This window comes from Pongo pygmaeus, chromosome 10 (genome assembly GCF_028885625.2).
Source record: "Pongo pygmaeus isolate AG05252 chromosome 10, NHGRI_mPonPyg2-v2.0_pri, whole genome shotgun sequence".
NCBI lineage: Eukaryota > Metazoa > Chordata > Mammalia > Primates > Hominidae > Pongo > Pongo pygmaeus.
Genome location: NC_072383.2, coordinates 26,995,702 through 27,018,731, shown reverse-complemented (window position 1 = coordinate 27,018,731; position 23,030 = coordinate 26,995,702). Strand labels below are relative to the sequence as shown.

The 23,030-nt window shown below is 41.8% G+C and overlaps 1 protein-coding gene across 4 annotated transcripts in view; it reads right to left on the bottom strand.

The window, feature by feature from the left end:
• Positions 1–8,068, bottom strand: part of RASSF8 (Ras association domain family member 8) — a 119,765-nt gene extending 111,697 nt beyond the window's left edge. For 3 of the 4 annotated variants that reach the window (XM_054443184.2, XM_054443186.2, XM_063672529.1), the window contains exon 1: positions 7,630–8,068. The gene's annotated coding sequence lies outside the window, so the exon portion shown is untranslated. The remainder of the gene's footprint in view (positions 1–7,629) is intronic. The other variant, XM_054443183.2, reaches the window with a different exon arrangement.
• Positions 8,069–23,030: the final 14,962 nt, after the last annotated feature.

The window sequence follows — 23,030 nt, the reverse complement described above, 5'->3', positions numbered from 1 at the left end:
AACTGGGAGAAATTCTTTGCAAAGCATATATTTGATGAAACACTTGTATGCACAATATATGAGAATTCTCAAAATTTAGCAATAAGAAAACAACCCAATAAAAACACCAGCAAAAGACTAGGACACTTCACCAAAGAAGATACAAAGATAGCACCAAAAACACGTAAAAAGATTCTTTACATCACTAGTTGTTAGGGAAATGCAAATTAAAACCACAGTGATGGCTGGACGCATGGCTCATGCCTGTGATCTCAACACCGGGAGGCCAAGGTGGGAGGACTGCTTGAGGCCAGGAGTTCAAGACCAGCCTGGGCAACATAGCAAGACCTCATCTCTACAAAATAAAATATTTTAAAAAACAGCCAGGCATGGTGGCACATGCCTGTGGTCCTAGCTACTTGGGAACTATGACTGTACTACTGTACTCTAGCCTTGGCAACAGAGCAAGACCCTGTCTTTAAAATTAATAAAATAAAAATTTTAAAAACCCACAATAAAATATCATAAATGTCTAAAAAAGACCAACTATGCCAAGTGTTGACAAGGACACAAAGGAAACAGCATGTTTACCTGCTGGTGGTAAGAATGTAAAATGATACAATCACTTGGGAAAACAGTTTGGCAGTTTCTCAAAAAACTAAGCATATACCTACCATAAGATCCAGCCATTCCACTCCTGGGTACTTACCCAAGATAAATGAAAGTATATGTCTATACAATACTTGTATGCTAGTATTCATAACAGCTTTATTTGTAATAGCCAAAAATTAGCAACAATTCTAACGTTCATCAATAGGTAGATAAATGAGTTGCTGTGTACTCACACAATGAACTACTACTCAGCAATGAAGAGGAATAAACTACTACTACATACATCAACATGAATGAATCTCCAAATCATTATTCTGAGTTTAAGAAGCCTCAACAACAACAAAAATGTACATTACTGCATAATTCCATTAATCTAAAATTCCAGAAAATTTGAACTACTCTACAGTGACAGAAAGCAGACCAGTGGTTTAGAGGAAAGGGGAGAATGAAAGGAAGATAAATTACAAAGGAGAATGAGAAAATTTGGGGTGGGCCTGGTGGCTCTCACCTGTAATCCCAGTACTTTGGGAGGCTCAGGTGGGCGGATCATTTGAGGTCAAGAGATAAGCCTGGCCAACATGGCAAAACCCAGTCTCTACTAAAAATACAATACTTAGCCAGCCATGGTGGCACAAGCCTGTAGTCCCAGCTACTCGGGAAGCTGAGGCAGAACTGACTGAACCTAGGAGGCAGTGGTTGAGTGAGCCAAGATCATGCCACTGTACTCCAGCCTGGGCAACAGTGCAAGACCCTGTCTCAAAAAAAAAAAAAAAGAAAGAAATTTGGGAAAGTGATGTGGGAATGATTCATGTGTATACATAGATCAAATCTTGTAAAATTGTACAGTTAGGTATGTGCAGTTTATTGTGTGTCCATGATATCTCAATAAAGCTGTTTCAGGCTGGGCACGGTGGCTCATGCCTGTAATCCCAGCACTTTGGGAGGCCGAGGCAGGCGGATCACGAGGTCAGGAAATCAAGCCCATCCTGGCTAACATGGTAAATCCCGTCTCTAATAAAAATGTAAAAAATTAGCTGGGTGTGCTGGCAGGGACTTGTAGTCCCAGCTACTCAGGAGGCTGAGGCGGGAGAATGGCGTGAACCCGGGAGGCGGAGCTTGCAGTGAGCCGAGATCGTGCCACTGCACTCCAGCCTGGGCAACACAGCAAGACTCCGTCTCAAAAAATAAATTAATTAATTAATTAAATAAAGCTGTTTAAAAAAAGAAATATAAGGGAAGTCATTATACACTAAAAAAGAAAAAATACAGCACAAATAAACTGCTATAAGATATTCTGACATTTAACGTACTAGAACTTCCCGTAGAAATGAACAAATTTTACCTTCAACTTAACAAAACATCCCTATTTCTCACTGGTATTTTTACAGTAGAGTTTCATCGATTATAAATCCATTCAAATATTTTAAGCAAAAATAAGGGTAAAACCTTACTTTCTGCCCAATATCTATCCATTAAAGAGAATCCCAATTTCCTTTAAACATATATACTTGTATCTGGAAGAATAATTTAGTCTTAAGCGATTTTCCAGTAGTAAAATTACTATAAGGATAAACATGATTTAGCACTCACGAGCCAATGATAGCTAACAACAGTGACAAAATATAACAAGAGTGACAAAATACAACAGTGACAAAATATATTACCTACATAAAACCTGGTAGCAAACTATCACAGCTCTCCTCTTGTTATAACCTGCATTTACGTCTGATTTCTTTTTAAAACAAAGAGTAAAACATATGCTAATGAGTAAGAAAATATTTTTCTGCATACATAAAATTTGGATAGCCCTACAGTTCACTACAGTATTTTGCAACGTATCTGAATGTGATTTAAAAAACAAACAAACAAAAAAAACACTTGCTAAGAATAGACTTCTAAATCCTATAGCAAGTCTGTGAAATAAATGGGTAATAAATATTATTGGTGTTAAAAAGCTCCAGGCAACTTGTTCAAGGTCACCCAAGTAACCAGTGGACATATATACATGGTGGAAAAAAAATAACAAGGGTTCCCAACCATAACTTTCCTCTCCTCCACAGTGGCAGCTACTCGTGATGCGAATGTCCTGCGGGCACAGAGGGCCTGCACGGAGGCAAATCACCTGGTGTGCCCCTCTCAGGGCTTGCTCTCAACATTTTTAAAATCAGGTCTAAATAAGCACCAGGGTAAGGGTCTGGCTTGCAGGGGCATCTCTCTCTTCTCATGCCTTCCTGACTAGAAAATCAGGGGTGGGGAAATGTAGGAACAAAAGGAACAATTTTCTTTTGTGAAGCAAATATATGGAAAGAAAGCCTAAGCTTCACTTTTCCAATTCTGACCAGATAAACTACTCACTCCTCCTCTCCGAGAGCACCCAACAGGGACTCAAAAATGCTGCTTTCATCCTCCTTGCTCTCCCAACCCAAGAGCACGCAGGCTAGGGAAACCTCAGGGTCCAGACCACTCAAAGGATCACAGTTTGGGAACCCCTGAGGTGGACCACAGAGGAGTATGTTCTGAAGGACTTGAATCAGCTGCAAAGTGCCCCCACATACTCAGTGATCTATAAGATACAAAACTAGAAAGAACTGGAACTACACTCTAAGGGTGTGAGGAAATAATTTTTAAGGAATACTAAAGTCCTAAAAAACAAGTCAAGAGAAAAATGCAGAATTATGTAAGAAGTAGAGATTACAAACATCAATAACAGACATAAGTACTTCAGAGTTAGAGGACATCAAGCTAATATTTCGTAAAGAGCAACCACATGACAAAAATACTCAAAGCTGTAAGCCTTCTTTGGCCTTGGAAGGTCATGAGACTTTTTTTTTTCTTTTTCTTTTTTTTTTTTGGCTAAAACAAGGAATGCTTTAGTGAGAGAGAAGAAAAGAACTTCCAGACTTCTAGGTGGCTCCCACTTTTTTTTAAAAAAACTCCTCCTCTCTCTTAAGTGTATGGTCCAGTGATGTCTAGTTACCATGCAAGTCACATCAACAGCTGGACAGCACTGAGCATCCTTAGAACTCTAAGTCTTGCTTTTCTACTAAAGTTTTCCCAACCTTCCTTTGATGTCTGGCACCACCAGCCGACAGCAGCTGACTAACGTGTTATCATGTGACACTGTGTAAAAGAGTAAGGCACGGTAAGATTTTTTTTCCTTTCAGTAAGCTTGTGCTGATAAAAAAAAAAAAAAAAAAAGATAATTATTTTAATGACGTATTTAGAAAAAGGATTATGTACAACAGAAAGTCACAAGGGTAACACTAATTAAAAGGTGTCTCAATTTATTACTACGAATCTTTCACAGAGCCTACATGCATTTTTACCTGATATTCGCAAAGGCCGTTTCATATTACACATATAACTGGGAAAGAAGGAATATAGAAAAGTGTGGGTCTGGCTTTTCTATCATGAAAAGCAAATTTAACAATGATAAAGAAGGCAATCAAGATACAAATACAGAAGCCAGGCATGGTGGCGCACACCTGTAGTCCCAGCTACTCAGGAGGCTGAGGCAGGAGGATCACTTGAGGCCGGGAGTTTAAGACCAACTGGGCAACATAGTAAGACTCCATTTCAAAAAAAAAAGATAAAGATACAAACTGACATTACGATCTTACTCATTATATCAACATATTTATTGAGCACCTACTACATATACCGGGCACTGGTGAATAAACTAGGTATTATTAACTTCATATTAACCTCAAGGGCAAGAAAAGGACCCTAAGTGATTAAATAATATATAAATTGTGGTAAATATTCAGAAGGAAAAGTGATTATGCTATGAGGGAGAAAATAAAGGACCTCTAATTCACATGATGATAAGGGTGGCCTTGTCAGAGAAGACCTTTATGAGAAAGGATATTTGAGCTAGCACCCAAGGATGAGAAATTACTCAAGGAGATGATCCTAAAATAGGGAGACCAACAGCATGAGCCACAGCCCTGAGGCTAGTCTGCTGGAGAACTGGCCAAGATGACAGCAAGAGATGCAAGTGGAGGTAGAGATCAAATCACGCAGGACCCTGAAGTAATGTCAAGGATTTGGTGTCTTATCCCCAAAATAAATAGAAGTGTTTCCTGAGAGCCCTGACAACTTTAAGACGGCAAATACTTTCTTTTTTTTTTTTCAGGCTGCTGGTAGTAAAACAGACTGCAAGGGGTGCAGAGTGTGTGCAGGAGGCACCACACCAAGGAAAAAGATAATACAGTACAGTGGCTTGCATTAGCATGGTAGAACAGTGGGGACTGAAAATCAGACCGGTTTGAAAGAGATTTTGCAATAAAAATGGACAGCAGGACTTTATGATGGACTGGTTTGCTAGGGCTGATAGAAGAAAAGAGAGAGTGGAGTGAGCTACTCCTTGGACGGATGAGATGAAAAATGGAGGGGGAACAGTTTGAAAGTTTGAGTGACCAAGAGCTCAATTCTGAAGGAGTTTGAGATGTTGCCATTTATTGGCTGAAATGTGCCAGGCACATCTAATATATATTAGATGTTCTACTCACCATAGCATCCCTTTCAGTAGTAGTATCCCCATTTTCCAGAAATCCAACTGTAGATCACAGAGGCTGAAGTGGCATGGCCCAGCTCACTCACCTCGGGAGTGACAAAGTCACACGTGCAACCCAAGTCTGGCTGGCAGTGGGGTAAACATTCTTTCCACTATACAGAATACTTGGAAACTCTCTCTACACTTTGAATTTTTAAGTCTATTTAGGGTTGGAGCAAGTTAGCATCAAAGAAGAGTAAATAAACGTTATATTATTTTTTAATCCAAATCTGTAATTTATGATGCATGTTTTTCTATCCAACTCCCATTCCCACTCCACTTTTACCTGCAAAGAGTTTTGTAATGTTTTGAACACTAGCAAGATATCTAAGATCTTAATGTTTTATAATAAAGGAGCAAAGCCATTATGCCACAAATTAACCATAAGAAAAAGGCAACAATATCCCACGGCAAATAATATTTTTACTTCCAAGTCATTATATACATCAACATAAAACAGATCAATTAATGAGTCAGAAACCCTGAAGACCTAATCATTTCTCAAAACACAAGGCAGTCAGGTCAAAAACTGACGTAAGTCACCATGTATAGAAGCCTACAAGAGCCAAACACTGAAGATTCAGGTTAAAAGGTTGCAACCTTAAAAAAATAAATAAAAGGCAAAACAACTTATACAACCATGTCGAATTTTAAATCTGTAATTACCAAATATCTGAACCAAATGCCAAATTCAGGAAACATGCATCCTATAAACAACTTAAACACTCTGTTCTTTGTAACTGTTTTTTCCTGAAGCACACTGACACTTCTGCAAAGTGAAGTGCCTTTCCTGCCTGCACAGCCCCATGATTTGCTCCCTCTCAGGGCCCTCTAATGCACCCCTAAGCTACTAAAGCCCAGACATAAGGTTTGATCAATAAACCTAGAAAGAACTCAATGCATTACTGCCAATTGTGTCCATCACAGAAAGTACCACCTGGAGACTCTTGAGGAAAAAAATGAGGAAGGGGGAGATTTTTGAAAGGTTTTATCATCTGTATTACAAATTATATTTTGTTGTATTTAATCCTTGAATAGAATAATCATCAAACATATGTTCAGTCTTCTTCAAGTGGGGGATGGTCATGTGTAATTTTATGGTTTGGGGAGAGTGCCTCATGGAGATAAATAAAATTAAAAGTACCATTAGTATGCCCGCTAAAAGATAAAACTCACACAAACCACTTTCCCAAATGATAGTGCTGTCTCCTGCGTCCTGATTTTTGCGTCCACCCTGCACCTCTCCCTGCAGAAAGCTGGCGGCATTCACTACCGCCTCACTCAGGCAAAGGACAGGATGTCGAAAACCCATTAAGAAAGCTTCTCATTTTCTGTTCCTTCATAACATGATGGCAACTCCTGGCAACTCCAAGATGAAAGGCAAAAAAGAAAATAAAAACTACCTGGGGCCCCCTACCAGAATGAGTGGTTAATCTAATGGAGAGAAAAGCAGAGATTTATATATATTTAAAAATGCTTCCTGGGGACAAAGCAGATCTAATGAATTGCTGAGCCACAATCTACTGGAAAATCCATAAATGTTCGTCCCTGCTGTCACAGGGCTAGAGGATTTTTTTTTTTTTAATGAAATGCTTTAATGCTAATCTGACAGGGCTAACCTGACAGGTTTAAGTCAGCTATGAAACGTGATTTGCATTCATTTCGCTTCTAAATCCCTAAAGATCAGGAACAATATTGACCCGCAATTATATATCCTACGTTGCACTGTTGAAGATGCCATTTGATGCTGGGAAAGTAGTGGTTTAGCAACACCAGGCGGCTCTATGATGCTAAAATAACAACGCAACACTGGATTCCGAACCCAAGTACTCATCTTTTAAAACCCAGTGCCGCACCAGGACCCACATTCAAAGCTCGCGTCCCTTCAAGTTGAATCTTCCGGCTTTGTGCGATTTACCCTCTCAAACTTTCTAGTTTGCAAGTCAGAATTACTTTGAACGTCCCTTCTTCTGGACTCCCCTCCCCAAAGGGACTGGCGGCAAAGGAGAATAGAACGCAGATGGTTAATAGTTCAAATAAAATTTAAAAACCTATAAACCAATATTTTTTTAGAGGAGAAAAGCGTTCACCAAACCGCCACCCGGCAAGCGAGCATCCGATTTCCATCCGGAGGAAAAAATATTTTAAAAACCAGACATAAAATTCCCTTCGCAAGAAAAGTGGCCTCTAAACTCCCTTGCCAAGGACACTGGGAGGAAGCAGAAAAGCAAAGACCAAGCTCGTACTTTTCAGTCCGCTGCTTGTGTGCCGCGAGGAGAGGCGCAAAGGGTGACACACCAGGAAAGGTGAACGCAGAGGGAGCTGGAGCCCGTGGCGGGGCAGGGTGGGGGCGGAACGGACGAGGTAACCAAGGTGCGGAGAGAGGGGCAACCGGGCGGAGGGCAGCTCCGAGGCTGCAGGCGGGACGGGCGGGGTCCCCGGCGCAGCCCGGATCGCCGCCGCCAAGTAAAGTTAATACTTACTCAGTTTCGCAACTGCGCCGCCCCCGCAGGCCGCCCGGAGGGGCCGGCCGGGGCGCTGGGGACGCGGCGACACCCGGAGCTCCGCTGCCACCCAGCGCCCGTCCCCGCGCCGCACTCCCCAGCGCTCCCCGCGCCGCGCGCCCCGCACCGGCTGGAGGCCCCGGCCCCCCGCCGCTCCCTCTCCGCGCACCTCCCGGCCCGCGCTAGGTGAGTGTGGACGCCACTAGCGGGGGTGCCGCGGTGCGCGAGCGCTCGGCCAGCGGTAGAGACGCCGCGGAGCCGCCCCCAGCGCCAACGCCGCCGCGGGCGGGAAGGGCGAGGCTCGGCGAGGCTGGGCGAGGAGCTGGGCGGCAGACGCTGAGCGGGGCGCGGCGCGGGGCGCCGGACGAGCGCGGGCGTAGGAGTCGGCGGCCCGCTCGCTCCCGCGGCCGGTGCCTCTGGGCTGGGGGCCGGGCTGGGGGCCGGGCCGGGCCGGGCGGCCGGGCAGCTCCGCCCCTTCACCGGGCCGCGGCTGAGCGCGCGAGAGGAGCGGCGCGGGGGCGCCCCCCTCGGCCGGGCTCTCGGGTTTCAGCCGCCGCTCCCCCGCGCCCCGCCCGCGCTTGGCCCGCTTGCCGGCGCCGGGAGAGACCTCGTAACGGAACTGGGACGCCAGCGCTGCATTGTGGGAGCTTTTAAAGCGGCGGAGAGCGCGGCGCGACCCTCGGGCCCACCGGGCCACGCTCGCCCGGCCCGCGACGTCCCCCTGCCGTCGCCTGGCCCGCGACGCACGGAGGCCTGAGGACCCGAAAGCCGGGCGCGGGGAGATGACCGGTGGCTCGTGACTGTTCCACGGGCAAAATCTTCCATCGCCCGGGGCTGAGACTTGTCAAACTGCACTCTACGGTCACCCGGAAAGTAGGAGGCTTTTTCTGCAGAGGGAAAAAAATCAAAAAGAGCCCTTCCATCCCCCCTCCAAGGACTGAGTTTGAATTGCTTTTCATCTGCAGTGGCTGTGATTCAGCGTCCCTCTTAGCAGCAGGCAATGACAGAGGCAGGAGAGGAAAAAAAAAAAAGAAAAGAAAAAACACAGCAAATGAATCAAACGGACGTGAGTAACAAAAGTTTAGAAAGAGCTGGGCTCGGATTCAGAAAAAACGCCTCATCCCCCCGCCCCGCTGCACTCCCAACCCCTTTAAAAATAGCAGATAATCAAGAAAGGAAACGGGTGCTTTCATATGGAAATACAGATGTGTATGTCGTTTTCAGTATTCTACTATTTTTTGTGTGTGGCATGCAATTACTCAAGGCACTGGGCAAAATTCAGCCTTTGGATTTTGTGGTCACACATACCCCAACTCCGCAACAGCTATTAATTTGCAGGGCGATGGGGTGCGGATAGTGGATGAGATACAAGAAAGCATTTCAATTAAAATGCCCCCCCCACCCCGTCTTTTAATTTTCCAGACACTTGCTTTTATTTTTCTTTTTTTAAACATCATCAAAACAAGAATATTAAACTTGAAGCAGAATTTGTTACAGCGTATCTGACTCAGGACCTGATGTAAGGTTTGGGGTTTTTTGGCCTTTTGTTTCTTCCTCTTGTTTTTTGACCTTTAGTTACTCCACACCTCATTAGTTCCTTGACCTGCAGGTGGACTGAGAAGAGAGCCATGGTAAGACTTAAATTTGTCAAATCAACATTTGGAGAGGAGAAAGTTCGCTGTGATTCAAATGCAAAACCAAAGGGAATATGATTTAAAAGTCAACCTGGAGGGCATGGATCCTCCCTTAACCCTACTAGACTCTTCAAAGGAGTTCCCTAGCCTTAAGGTGAATGTTTCCTAACCTCTCATTCCCTTCTCAGCCTTTCGCTCCACTGAACAACATCAGCCATTGCTTAATTGCCAAATCTAATGGAAAAATTTAATTCCCATCTTGTGCCCTTTGTGGCATTTGCCAATGTTGACCTCTCCTTCTTAGAACGTTCTGCCTTTCGGCTGGGCGCGGTGGCTCACGTCTATAATCCCAGCACTTTGGGAGGCCAAGGCTGGCAGATCACCTGAGGTTGGGAGATTGAGACCAGCCTGGCCAACATGGAAAAACCCCGTTTCTACTAAAAATGCGAAATTAGCCAGGCATGGTGGCACATGCCTGTAATCCTAGCAACCTGGGAGGCTGAGGCAGGAGAATCGCTTGAACCTGGGAGGCAGAGGTTGCAGTGAGCCGAGATCACGCCATTGCACCCCAGCCTGGGCAACAAGAGCGAAACTCCATCTCAAAAAAACAAACAAACAAACAAACAAAAAAAAAACAAAAAAAACCCGACTGTCCTCCTTTCTTTGGCTGTGGTAGTGATCCCTCTTTTGTGTACTTCTTGAAGCAGGGGTTAGTTATAGCAGGCAAGAGTGTGGTTATCGTTGGACCAGGATTCAGGATCTGACCGAGTAGCTGACTCTTAATCCAGTTTGTGTTGATCACCAGGAGGATCTGGACCTCAGTGTTATCATATCTAGAGGTGAGCAAGTTGACTGACTCCTGATAACTAACTCTTATATGATGAGCATTTAAATCAGGACAGAACTTCCTGATTGGATAACAATACCTACTATTTAGGAAAAACCCTTCCTAAAAATCCAGGTATCCTCACCTCCAGTCTTACTGATGGCTACCAAAGTCAGTGAATTTGCCTCCATTCAGTGCTGGATAAGCACAGAAAAATCTCTACCCTACCTAGCCCATTTGGTTAATGCATTCTTTCTTCAGAGTGTAGTACAATTTGTTTTAAGCTTTTTTTTTTTTTTTTTTTTTTTTTTTTTTTTTTTTTTTTTGAGCTATAATCACATCCCTGTTAAGCCTTCCTGAGATCACATCAAATGTCCTTGATGGGAATTGTAAACAAACCTTAATTCTGGTATCTAATGATATTCCAGGAAAGGAGTCTAACTAGAGTCAGTGAGTATTCATGCACTTCAAACCCTGTAACATAATAAGATTTGCTTTTTAAGAAAACAACTTGAGAGGATGGATTCAGAAAAGAGGCAAATCCAAAGGGAGAGTCTAAACTGGAGAGCAGTGGGAATGAACAGGAGGAGGCCATATCGAGAGATGAATTGATCATCTTATAGACCTGGAGGTCAGAAATCTAAAATCAAAGTGTGGGCTGTGTTCCTTCTGGAGGATCGAGGGGAGAATCCATTTCCTTGCCCTTTTCAGCTTCTAGATGCCACCTGCATTTCTTGACTTGTAGTCCCTTTCTCTATATTCAAGGCCAACTGCATAGCGTCTTCCCCCCTTTCTTTGTAACTTCTGCTTCATGGTGAGGGGGACATCTCTCTCTCTGATCGTAGGAATTGATTTAGATGCTTTTCTAGCCATGTGTATTATGAACTAAATGCATTTGAATTACTTATGGCAGGAAATGACATGTGACCTCATTACTTGTCAAATCATCGTTAGATAACTGACTTGACTGTTAAGATTGCTGAAGCAGTGATTTATTACCTCAGCAAAATCTGTATCAATCTGGTGACCCATGTAACTGAAATCAAGATGTTAACACTGTAAGAAAACCTAGCTTATATTTGCAGCTCCTGAGGATAAATCCCTTTATCTTGAAATACCTGGAAACCCCTTTTTAATGTCCAGTGGAGTCATATTGCCAAGTTTGAGAAATGTATCTAGACCAGCATTTCCCAAACAGCCCACCAAAGAACACCAGCATGTAAGATGGTGATATTGTTTGGATGTTTTTCCCCTCCAAATTTCCTGTTGAAATGTGACCGCCATGTTGGAGTTGGACCTAATGGAAGGTATTTGGATGTTGGGGGCAGATCTCTCATGTGTGGCTATGTACCCTCCCTGCAGTAATGAGTTCATGAAAGATCTGGATGTTTAAAAGAATCTGTGATCTTCCTCCTCTCTCTCTTGCTCCTGTTCTTGCCAAGTGATATGCCAACTCCACCTTTGCCTTCCACCATGTTTGGAAGCTCCCTGAGGCCTCACCAGGAGCAGATGCTCATCCCATGCTTCCTATAAGCCTGCAGAACTGTGAGCCATAATAAACTGTGAATTATAAATTGCCTTTATAGCAATGCAAATGGACCAGTACAGACGGGATGCTGGGAAGACAGTTGTTCCACCTTCAGTAAAGTCCATGAAACACAGTTGTGACTATATTCTAGGCCAGCAAAGATGCTTGTATTCAGAAAGGAGTGGTCTCAGGACCATAGGAACGTGAAGAAATAAAAATAAGAAAATAAAGAAGGGATTGTCAATGAATCAATTCATCAAGGTCAAAGTCTTAGGAAATTCATGAGGAAGTCTAGGGGGGCTATGGAAATGAAAATTTTTAAACAAATAGGTATGTGGTGCTGGCAAGAGTAAATTATGGACTTATGAATATAACATAAGATTCTTTATTACCTGGTCTTACCCGTCTTTCCACCTCTGCCCCCCTTCTTCCCCAACTCTATGTGTCACCCATAATAAACTACTTACAGCTTCCTAGTGTTAAATTTACCCTAAAGCTGCCTCCTTCAATATTTTAAGTTCAACCTAAAGGTTCTCCATACATAGTGAACTATAACCCAATGATTAAACAGATTGTAACCTACTCTTGTACCAGTCACCAAGTTTCAGCCAATCAGAGGTGGCAAACTGTTCAAACCATGCTCAAATAAGGGAAATGTCATGGTGTAACCAATCCAGCTGTTTCTGTATCTTACTTCTGTTTTCTTAGGTCGCTTTCCTTTTTCTGTCCGTAAATTCTCTCCAACCACTCAGCAGCACTGTAGTCACTCCAAAGCTATCCTGGTTCAGGGTCTGTCTGATTCACAAGTCATTCTTTGTTCAATTGAGCTCTGCTAAATTTAATTTGTCTAAAGTTTTTCTTTTAACAGATGGTGTCAGAAATGGACCCCAAAGTAGAGCTCCCAGTGACCCCCCAGGAGCACTGAGTGACCACAAGAGGTACCTGCTGGGCCCGTCCTCTCGCAGTGTCCACTGCTCTCTTGCAGCAACTGGAGATTGTGGCTACATTCTCTCTCAGATTCTGAAGCTCCATACATTGCCGTTTTCAGCTGTTCAAGCTTGCTTGAGGAAATTTTTGATCTTAGCTGAGTTTGGAAGTCGATAGACATTGGACTGGGTCCAGGATTTGATTGGATCTGATAATTAACTGGCTTGGATCCAGTTAGATGCCTCGGATATAGATAGAAACTGCCAGTAAATATTTTAATAGCAATACTGCAGGGGTATGAACTCTGGGTTTAAGAAACTCACAAGGAATTTTATGTTCTATACTGTTTGTTTCTTTTTCTTGTGTGCTTCCGTCGGGAAAAATCATTAGTCAAGTTAATCAAGGGGATCTGAGAGCCAAATACAAGATTCAATGTAAAAACGGAATCCTTGGGCTGGGCATGGTGGCTCAGGCCTGTAATCCCAGGACTTTGGGAGGCTGAGGCAGGCGGATCACCTGACCTCAGGAGTTCCAGACCAGTCTGGCCAATGTGGTGAAACCCCGTCTCTACTAAAAATACAAAAATTAGCCAGGCGTGGTGGTGGGCACCTGTAATCCCAGCTACTTTGGAGGCTGAGGCAAGATAATCACTTGAACCCAGGCGGCAGAGGTTGCAGTGATCTGAGATTGCGCCACTGCACTCCAGCCTGGGCGAAAGAGCCAGACTCCGTCTCATAAATAAATACATAAATAAATAAAGGAATCCTTAATTTCTGAGGAACTGAGTGCTCTACCTTCTGGCTACACCTACCTATATCTGTGTGAGGTGTAGGCCCTGGAAGCAGCAAACACTTACAGAAATGGTGAAATCTTACTAAAGGTAATCTAAAGTCATGGTGGAACATCCCAAATGAACAACACTGCACTTTAGGAAGTACATATAAAAATGAAGTCTCCCAATTTAGTATTATCCAGGGATGGCTGTTGAAGTTCAGAAGCTTCTAAAAAGATTCCAATATTTTTACAGATTCTTTTAACAGATTCTTTGTAAAAGGCAAATAAAAAGCTTAAGTGACTAATCAGAAAAATTAGATCTTCTAACCTTTTGTCATTGTTACTGTCTTGCCCTGAAAGGGAAAAGAAAGCTGGATAAAGTATTTATAGAAGATAGAGGACCTGTGGTGGCTCATGCCTGTAATCCAAGGTGCAAGGATCGCTTGAGGCCAGAAGTTCAAGACCAGTCCAAGCAACATAGCAAGGCCCCATCTCTACAAAAAATGAAAATAAAATTAGCCAAGCATGATGGCTCATGCCTGTAGTTCTAGCTTCTAGAGAGGCTGAGGCAGGAGGATTGCTTGAGTCTAGGAGTTCAAGATTACAATGAGCTATGGTCACACCACTGCACTCCAGCCTGGGTGATGGAGTGAGACTGTCTCAATAAAAAGACAAAAAGGTAAGCCCTTAGGTAAAGTAAGCTTGCTTCTTTGTTAGAGCTATCCATGCTGAGTCCAGGCAAAGAAAATGCTTTCTTTGGCCTGGCGTGGTGGCTCATGCCTGTAGTCCCAACACTTTTGGAGGCCCAGGCGGGCAGATCACAAGGTCAGGAGTTTGAGACGAGCCTGACCAACATGGTGAAACCCTGTCTTTACTAAAAATACAAGATTAGCCAGGTGTGGTGGTGCGCACCTGTAATCCCAGCTAGTCGGGAGGCTGAGGCAAGAGAATCACTTGAACCCAGGAGGCAGAGGTTGCAGTGAGCCGAGATTGCACCACTGCACTCCCACTCTGGCCTGGGCAATAGAGCAAGACTCCATCTCAAAAAAGAAAAAAAAATAAGAAGAAAGAAAATAAAATGCTTTCTTTGCACAGTTCAGTAATGAGCTCTGCCCCGAACTCAGTAATTTTAGCAAAGAAACAGTAGCTGAGTTAAGAAGACCGCCTATTGAACTAAGTTGGTCTCCAAAATATACCTTTCTGACATTTAGCTGGCTACTTTGAAACCCTTTTGTAAATGAAATTTACATCTATGAAGGAAATCTCCATCTGTAAGGGCATCTACACTGAGAAGAGGGAGGACTGGGTCACTAGAAACTCTTACCACTGATTTAACATAAATCTTACCATTGTTTAAGGTGCTTTTCCTTGCCATCTTGTCTTAACCTGGCCTTTACTGACACTTTTCTTCCTTGGTTTAGGGAACCAGTGGTACAGTATTTAGGCCCGAAGTCTGAGCTCTGTGCTTTTGAGATATGAATTTTTCACCGTGTTCCACCTAAGAGCATCCCTTTAGAAGTACAAATTTAGGATTGCCTAACAATTGCTTAGGGCAATGAATTAGGTAATTGGAAGATTGATAGTCTAAATGGGGAAAAGAGACTATTTGAAAGCCAGCAAATGGGAATTGTTTATGAAAGTTATAAGATCGGCTTCTGTCTTTATGTCTGTATGTCTATGTGTGTTATGTGTATGTGATAATATTTGGTAACTAAAGATAGCATTTAAATGGTTAGCAAAATACAATAGGGTTGAAACCACCTTTGCAAAATTATGACAGTAAGAAAAATCTGACATAGTTGACTCCATCTAGCTTCTGACCCCTAAACTGTCCTTAGTCATTTCATAGGCCTTGCTAACTTTCTGAGGAATTTAGTTTATAGTTTAACTTGAAACCAAGGATAATAGTCCCTCCCTAAAACCAATCCCCTCCTTGCTCAGGGACCAAAAACCACCTTTGTAAGACTAAGGAAAGGCCACAAGAATAGGATTATGGGAGGGCCTGAACTCCGCTAACATGTAGGCATAGTTTCTATAATCCCATACTGCTCAGGGGTCTTGTGTCCAGAGGTCATAAGATTTGTGGCTTCCCTGATTGCTCCTATAGATAACATTCTATTGTAGAAACTAAGATGGTTTTTTTGAGAAGTTTTACAGACTGACCCCACCCAGATCCATAACTCATGACTCACCTGGTCCTGTGGCCCCATCCAGAAGTATTATAGACTCAGGGGATGAGGACTGTTTTCTAAACCCCTATGATTTCATCTCCAACCAATCAGCAGTATCCATTCCTTAGGCCCCTGCACACCAAATTGTCCACAAAAAACCCTAGTCTCCCAGCCTTCAGGGAGACTGATTTGAATGCTAACTCCAGTTCTCCTGTATGGGCTGGCCTCACGTCAGTTAAACTTTTTCTCTACTACAATGCCACGGTTTCAGTGAATTGAGTTTGCCTGGGCAGCGGGCAGAAAGAACCCATCAGGCAATTACAGAAATAGCTTCAGAATTGTCAGTTAAATATAATTCAGGCATTTTTGCTTTAGTCTACTGGTCAGACAGGTCTATGCTGTCTCTGATAGATGTTTTAAGGTCATGAAACTGCTGATTCTGCTTTTTTTTTTTTTTTTTTAAGAGACAAAGCTTTCTTGTGTCACCCAGGCTGGAGTGTAGTAGTATGATCACATCTTACTGCAATCTTGAACCTCATGGGCTCAAGCAACCCTCCCACCTCAGTTTCCCATGTAGCTGGAACCACAGGCACGTGCCACCACACTCAGCTCTCTCTCTCTCTCTCTCTCTCTCTATATATATATATATATATTTTTTTTTTTTTTTTCTTAGAGACAGGGTCTCACTATGTTGCCCAGGCTGGTCTTGAGCTTGTGACCTCGAGATCTTCAGAGTGCTGGGATTACAGGCATGAGCCACCATTCCTGGCCTTGATTTTGTAATATTTTTAACACTTATTTGATTTGCTCCCCCAAGCCTTGCACACATTTTACTGTGAGCTTGTCTTTGTTTTTTGTTTGTTTTGTTTTGTTTTTGAGACAGAGTCTCACTCTTATTGCCCAGGCTCGAGTGCAGTGGAGCAATCTTGGCTCACTGTAACCTCTGCCTCCTGGGTTCAAGCAATTCTCCTGTTTCAGCCTCCTAAGCAGCTGGGATTACAAGCACATGCCACCATGCCCGGCTACTTTTTGTACTTTTAGTAGAGATGGGGTTTTGCCATGTTGGCCAGGCTGGTCTTGAACTCCTGACCTCAGTTGATCCACCCACCTTGGCCGGTGCTGAGATTACAGGCATGAGCCACCATGCCCAGCCTGTGAGCTTGTCTTTGGTTTTGAGCTTCTGGAGTCTGGACAGGTGGCCATGGTGAGGCTTAGAGTCATGTCCTCACTGCCTAGACCAGTAACTTCAAAGCAGAGTCACGCCCAAGAGTCACCCCTTCTTGGCCATCCTGGGAGTGATCGGATCCTCCAGGCATCCTCTTTAAAACTCTGTACTCTGTCCTGAGTTGTATACCTAGAGCGTAATTTCAGGACTCAGAATGGCCCAGCCCTCTTAGCTGTCCTAGGTACCATGTGAGTACTCAGAACCCAGGACTGCTAGGGAAGACATTAGGGAATATACCTGTGTTAGTTTCTAAATTATTTTAAGTAATTTAAAATCTTAAAATTATGTTATATTACAATAAGTAATAGATGATTATGAGATAACTGAGTCATTTCTAAATAAGTTAAAATTCTGAAAGATTATTAAACTGAAGTTTAACTTTATATGTTGGCATCTTATTTTTGTATGGCATAGAAAGCTAGTTATATTCAGATTTGTTAATAAACAAAAAATTGAGGAAACATCTTTATAAAAAATTATGAAATTATTTTCATCTATAAATACTTACAGGCCATGTGTGGTGGCTCATGCCTGTAATCCCAGCACTTTGGGAAGCCGAGACAAGTGAATTGCTTGAGCCCAGGATTTCAAGACCAGCCTGGGCAACGTGGTAAAATCCTATCTCTACAAAACATACAGAAAATTAGCTGGGTGTGGTGCACATGCCTGTCCCAGCTACTCAGGAGGCTGAGGTTGGGGGATTGCTGGAGCCCAGGAGGTCAAGGCTACAGTGAGCTGTGACTGCGCCACTGCATTCTAGCCCAGGCAACAGAATGAGACACTGTCTCAAAAAACAAACCCAAAAACCTTACGTGAAATAGTTCAAAATTACTTACTTCCTAAGTTTTCACGAGAAATCAGGGTTAACAATTCTGCATATGGAGTTTATAAAGAAAAGCAAGATACGTTTTTGGTAAGGAAAGTGGTAAAGGCATAAAAAGGTGTGTGGCCAGGCCGCGGTGGTTCACGCTTGTAATCCCAGCACTTTGGGAGGCTGAGGCAGGTGAATCACCTGAGGTAAGGAGTTCAAGACAAGCCTGGCCAATGTGGTGAAACCCCATCTCTACTAAAAATACAAAAATTAGCCGGGTGTGGTGGCGCAGGTCTGTAAACCCAGCTACTCAGGAAACTGAGGTAGAAGAATCTCTTGAACCTGGGAGGCAGAGGTTGCAGTGAGCTGAGATTGCACCACTGCACTCCAGCCTGGGGAACAGAGCAAGATTCCGTCTCAAAAAAAAAGTGTGTTGAAAAAACTTTGTGAAGTTACTTAAAGGTTGTTTCAAATGAAAGGAATAAAAAAAGGTGTAGATAAAACTAAATATAGACAGTTGGGAAAATAGAAGAAAAAATTTTGTCAGATTATAAAAGGTTTATGGAAATCTTGTGTGGTCAAAAGCTGACTGAGATTAAATGGATTTGTTTATAAGGTTTTACAACGTATTTGTAATATGTTAATACAAAAGTAAAACTGGTTTTCTTTTGCATAAGATTTTCATGTAGAATTAATAAGAGTTAGTAAAAGATTTTTGTTCGCCTTTTACATAAACCATAAAAAGAGAGAGAGAGAAGAGAGGAGAGACCAATTCTGTCAAAATTCTGCCTCTTGCTGTCTTTAGTGGGTCTTTTGGTTATTTAAATTGAGTCCCCTCTCTATCAAAGGATAAAGGTTTTTGCTTTTTAAAACCTTTTAATTATCACTTTGGCTAAGTGAATGACTATTATTTTAAAGTGACCTCTGTTCCTATTTTGGTTAAGTGTTTTAAACCTTTGATATATTTGACAGGCTTTTCAAAATTAAATTTCAAGTTCAAAATTAAGTCTTTTTGACCTCAAACCAACTTTGGGATGTTACAGAGGGCCCTTGCAGCATCCAAAAGAGAGATAGTAAACAAGATTATTTGATATATTAAATTATATAGGAAACATTGTCAAATAAAAAATGATGTTTAACTTTCTTCGAGTTATATTTTTATGGATACATTATTTTGTATTCCAAAGTTGTATGAGATTCCTAAAAATCTGGTATGTCTTGCTGTATGTTATTAGTCGTAATTACAATTATGTTAAATTGTTATAGGCTGGCCAGGGGCAGTGGCTCATGCCTGTAAACCCAGCACTTTGGGAGGCAAAGGCAGCAGGATTGTTTAAGCCCAGGAACTTGAGATCAGCCTGGACAATATGGTGAGACCCCCATCTCTACAAAAATTTTTTTTAAAAGTTACCCAGGCATGGTGTTGCACATCTGTGTTCCCAGCTACTGGGGAGGCTGAGACGAGAGGATCACTTGAGTCCAGGAAGTTGAGAGGTTGAGTCTGCTGTGAGCTGTGATTGTGCCACTGCACTTTAGCCTGGACAACAGAGGGAGACCCTGTCAAAAAAAAAAAAAAAACAAACAAAACACAAAAGCAAAACATCATAGGCTGCAGAAATAAACAAACTTGCTTGTCAATTGTGTCTTTAACCGTGACCATTTTGAGTCATTTCCACAGTGAGTTGCCTAATTTTGATGCATTTCTGAAAACTCTTTATAAGCAAGTAAAATCCTAGAGAATTGTGCCTTCAAGGAGATTCATGGAAAGGATGGAAAGAACTCTTGAATACATGTGTCTGATAGCTTTAGATTCATATAATTTGGACTGGGTAAGAATTCCCAGAACTCATGAAGAGACTATTTATAAAACTATTAATCCAAGCAGGAAAAGAATTAATTGAATACCAAGGAAATACTCTGCCAGAGATTTTCATGCTAAATCAGTCAGCACTGAAATCGTTAAGTTGTGTAGTTTGAATGAACTCCATGATCCTAGTCAAATTTCCTATGATGACCCATTTAATAAACAGTGCTATGCACCTGAATTGGAGAAACAGAATTGATACTTAAATCCAATGTTAATCATAGATTCATGGAAAGCCTAAATGGCTGCTTGGGTCTTCCTGAGCCCTTAAAGTTTCCATTATTAAAGGCTCTGCACTTTACAAGTTATCACTGAAGACAGAAAATGATCCAAATTTAAAATACATATTAGGTGCGGTGAATGTTCTAAATTGTGAAAATGGTTTATGACCAACATTTGGTTTGTCATGCTCACAATCCTGGAAATACATTAAAAACTTCAGGTACATTTCTGCTATCTCTTTGAATATATAGAGAGGGATTTCATTCAATTGCCATTTTCATTGCATGTTTTTTTGTTGTATAGAAGCTTTCCCATGCAAGGAGGCTGATGCTGTTATTACAGTAGCTAAAAGGTTAGTAGGAAATGTGTTTTCCCCCATGGGGCATTCCTGGAGAAATCTCTAGGAATAAAGGTACTTGTTTGACTGGACAAGTTGTAAAACAGTTTAATATGGTTTTTTTAGGTATCATAGCATTAGGCAAAGCTAACTGAATTGACTGGATTGTCATAGTCAAACATGTTGCAGATCCGCTTCCAATAGAAGACAATGAAGTAGTCACTGGAAAGCCTGTGCCCCTAATTTTAGAACCTCATGTATCTTCTGCTCCTAAACTCTGATATGACTAAATGCTGTGAGGCCTCAATGCATTATGTTAATGTGTATTTTCATCAGGTCAAGGAAGCTTTTCCTGATCCACTAACTAAGGACAATCAAACCCTTCATGATCTAGAATCTGGAGACTGTTGTCTTCTGGGAATAGTATCAGAGAAAGACTGCCCTTACTGCCCACATGTAGCAAAACTTTGAGACTTTGAATTATGGGTCCATAATCCCACAACTCAGAGGGGCACCTCTAGACTCTTGGAACTGTGTATCTATTGGAGACTTTAAGGTAAAGCTGACCAGAGATGTTTTTCTCCAGAAGCAGACAGCACCATAGTCATGGACAGCTTTCCCAAGATCACAGATCAAGACTTCTCTGCTGTCATGAGACTCATACCTCTTAATTTTTTCTTGCTCATGCTTCTGTGAACAATAGAATTGGAAAAGGGGTGGTCCCGTGTGCACCCATAGGGTATACTTTTATCTGTGGAGGGTTTTGCTGCCAGCTTTATACATGGACAAACTTATGCCTTCATGGATGGAAGATAAAGGGCTAATATGGGTTAGAAATTTTAATGGTACCTTTGTTTCTCCATAATCATTCAGAAACAGAACACTGGTCCACTCTTGTTAACCTACATCATAGGTTGAAGAGAACATTGCCAGGAGGCCTTCATCCTTCCAGATGGGCATCATTTGTTGGGTCTTTTTCCATGGTATGAAGAAAATGAAGCAATGATTAGAAATTGGTCCCTTGGCTGGGCACAGTGGCTCACGCCTGTAATCCCATCACTTTGGCAGGCCGAGGTGGGTGGATCACCTGAGATCAGGAGACCAGCCTGACCAATGTGGTGAAACCCCATCTCTACTAAAAATAGAAAAATTAGCTGGGTGTGGTGGTGCACACCTGTAATCCCAGCTACTCGGGAGGCTGAGACAGGAGAATTGCTTGAACCTAGGAGGCAGAGGTTGCAGTGAGCCAAGATCACCCCACTGCATTCCAGGTTGAGCAACAGAGCAAGACTCTGTCTCAAAAAAAAAAGAAGAAAGAAAGAAAGAAATTGATCCCTCATAATAGGCTCTACAGCAGATTCTACTGCAAAGACTATGGTTGCACAACAGACTTCTTTGAATTTGCTTGCTAAACTTGTACTGGATAATAGAATTGCCTCCAAAAGTGCTGGGATTACAGGTGTGAGCCACTGTGCCCAGCCTCTCTTGTTTAATTGTATTCATTCTAATGTTTACTTACTTCTTTAATTTGTAAAATGGGGTCACTTAGAGTTTTTTAGCGTATCCTACCATTTAGCCACTATTACTGATAATTTGGATGGAAAAGAAAAATAAATTATATCACCTCTCATCTTCAGTGTATATATGTGTTAACTTAGTAAATATAGTATTCTTTCTCGTTCCTAATGAAAATTTTGTTTACATACTGAAACACTGCAAACTTTTGTAAATATTGTGATTTATTTGACCAATACGAAGGATCTTTTTAGAAACAGCGAACAGTTCTCAGATTATAGGAATTATTCATTTAATGATAGTTTCTTCTTAAAAAAAAAGAAAAAAAGATGTTTAGTTACTGAATCGTAAACAACCCCTTAAAAGACACTCAGATAATCTCATGGGTCAGGAAGATGATGATCAGTATATTTGGTTAATAAAATATAGCATAGAAAGCATAAACCATAAATGGAAAATATAACAGATTGTACCAAAAAGAATACATTGAAATACATTAAGAAATCGGATTTAAACTATGATTGGATCCTTCTTTAGGTGGAAGTTATTTGAGAGAATAATTCCATGAAAATTAAAAAGTCATGATTCTTCCATTGTAGGCTAGAAAAATGGATTTAGTCAGCTGAGATTAAGTATGGGGGACTCTACAAGAACCTATACTAGGGTAAGAATATTGGAGGAAAAACAGTGGATGAGGCACCAGATGTTATGGCATTCCATCTTTGTAAATACATGCAATGAAATCTGGTCTATCTAGCTTTCTTTCAACCTAAATGCCATTCACCGATCTCACTACATTTCTGCAGTACTGTAACTGAGGTTTATAATGATGACCCTGACATGACTTGTGAATCATAGCAGAAGATTAAATTATGTTCTGCTTTTTCCTTCATGTATTTAATTATATTTATATTAGTTGCAAACTGGAAGTCTGATCTGTTTTAAAACCCTGCTAGATTAACCAGAGCCTCTTTATCAGGGACCCAACCATCCTTAATAGCAGAGTTTATAGTTCATGGGGAAAAAAAAAACACCCAGGAACTGATTTTAAAATGTGACATTTGTACTTTCATAGCAAGAATAATTATTACAAGATAATTTGGAATCATCCAGCCACATTTTAAATAACTATAACAAATGTGTTAATAATAAATGCTATATAGCTACTTCTTTTTAATAAGTATACTTCATATTCTGCAGTGAGAAAAAATTTACCTTTGAATAAATAAATCTTCATCTCGGATCTGATAGAATGTGGTTAGTGTCAACAAGAGAACAGATATTAGGCATATTTTCAGTTGAGTTGGTTTGTATGTAAAAGTTTGGTTTGAGGGTCCCATCAAGCTGCTTCTCATCTCACCTTTGGTTTACCCAGTGATGTATCTGGTGATTGTGGTGACAACAAAGGTCTTCTAATAAATGTGAATAAGCATGTGTTGTAGGTCAGATGCCCTGTAAGAGGAGCCTGAGACAGAGATTCTTGTGCAAATGTCTTATCGAGAATGGTCTCTCAGGAGAGGGGAATGTGGGAGGTAGAATGGAGCAA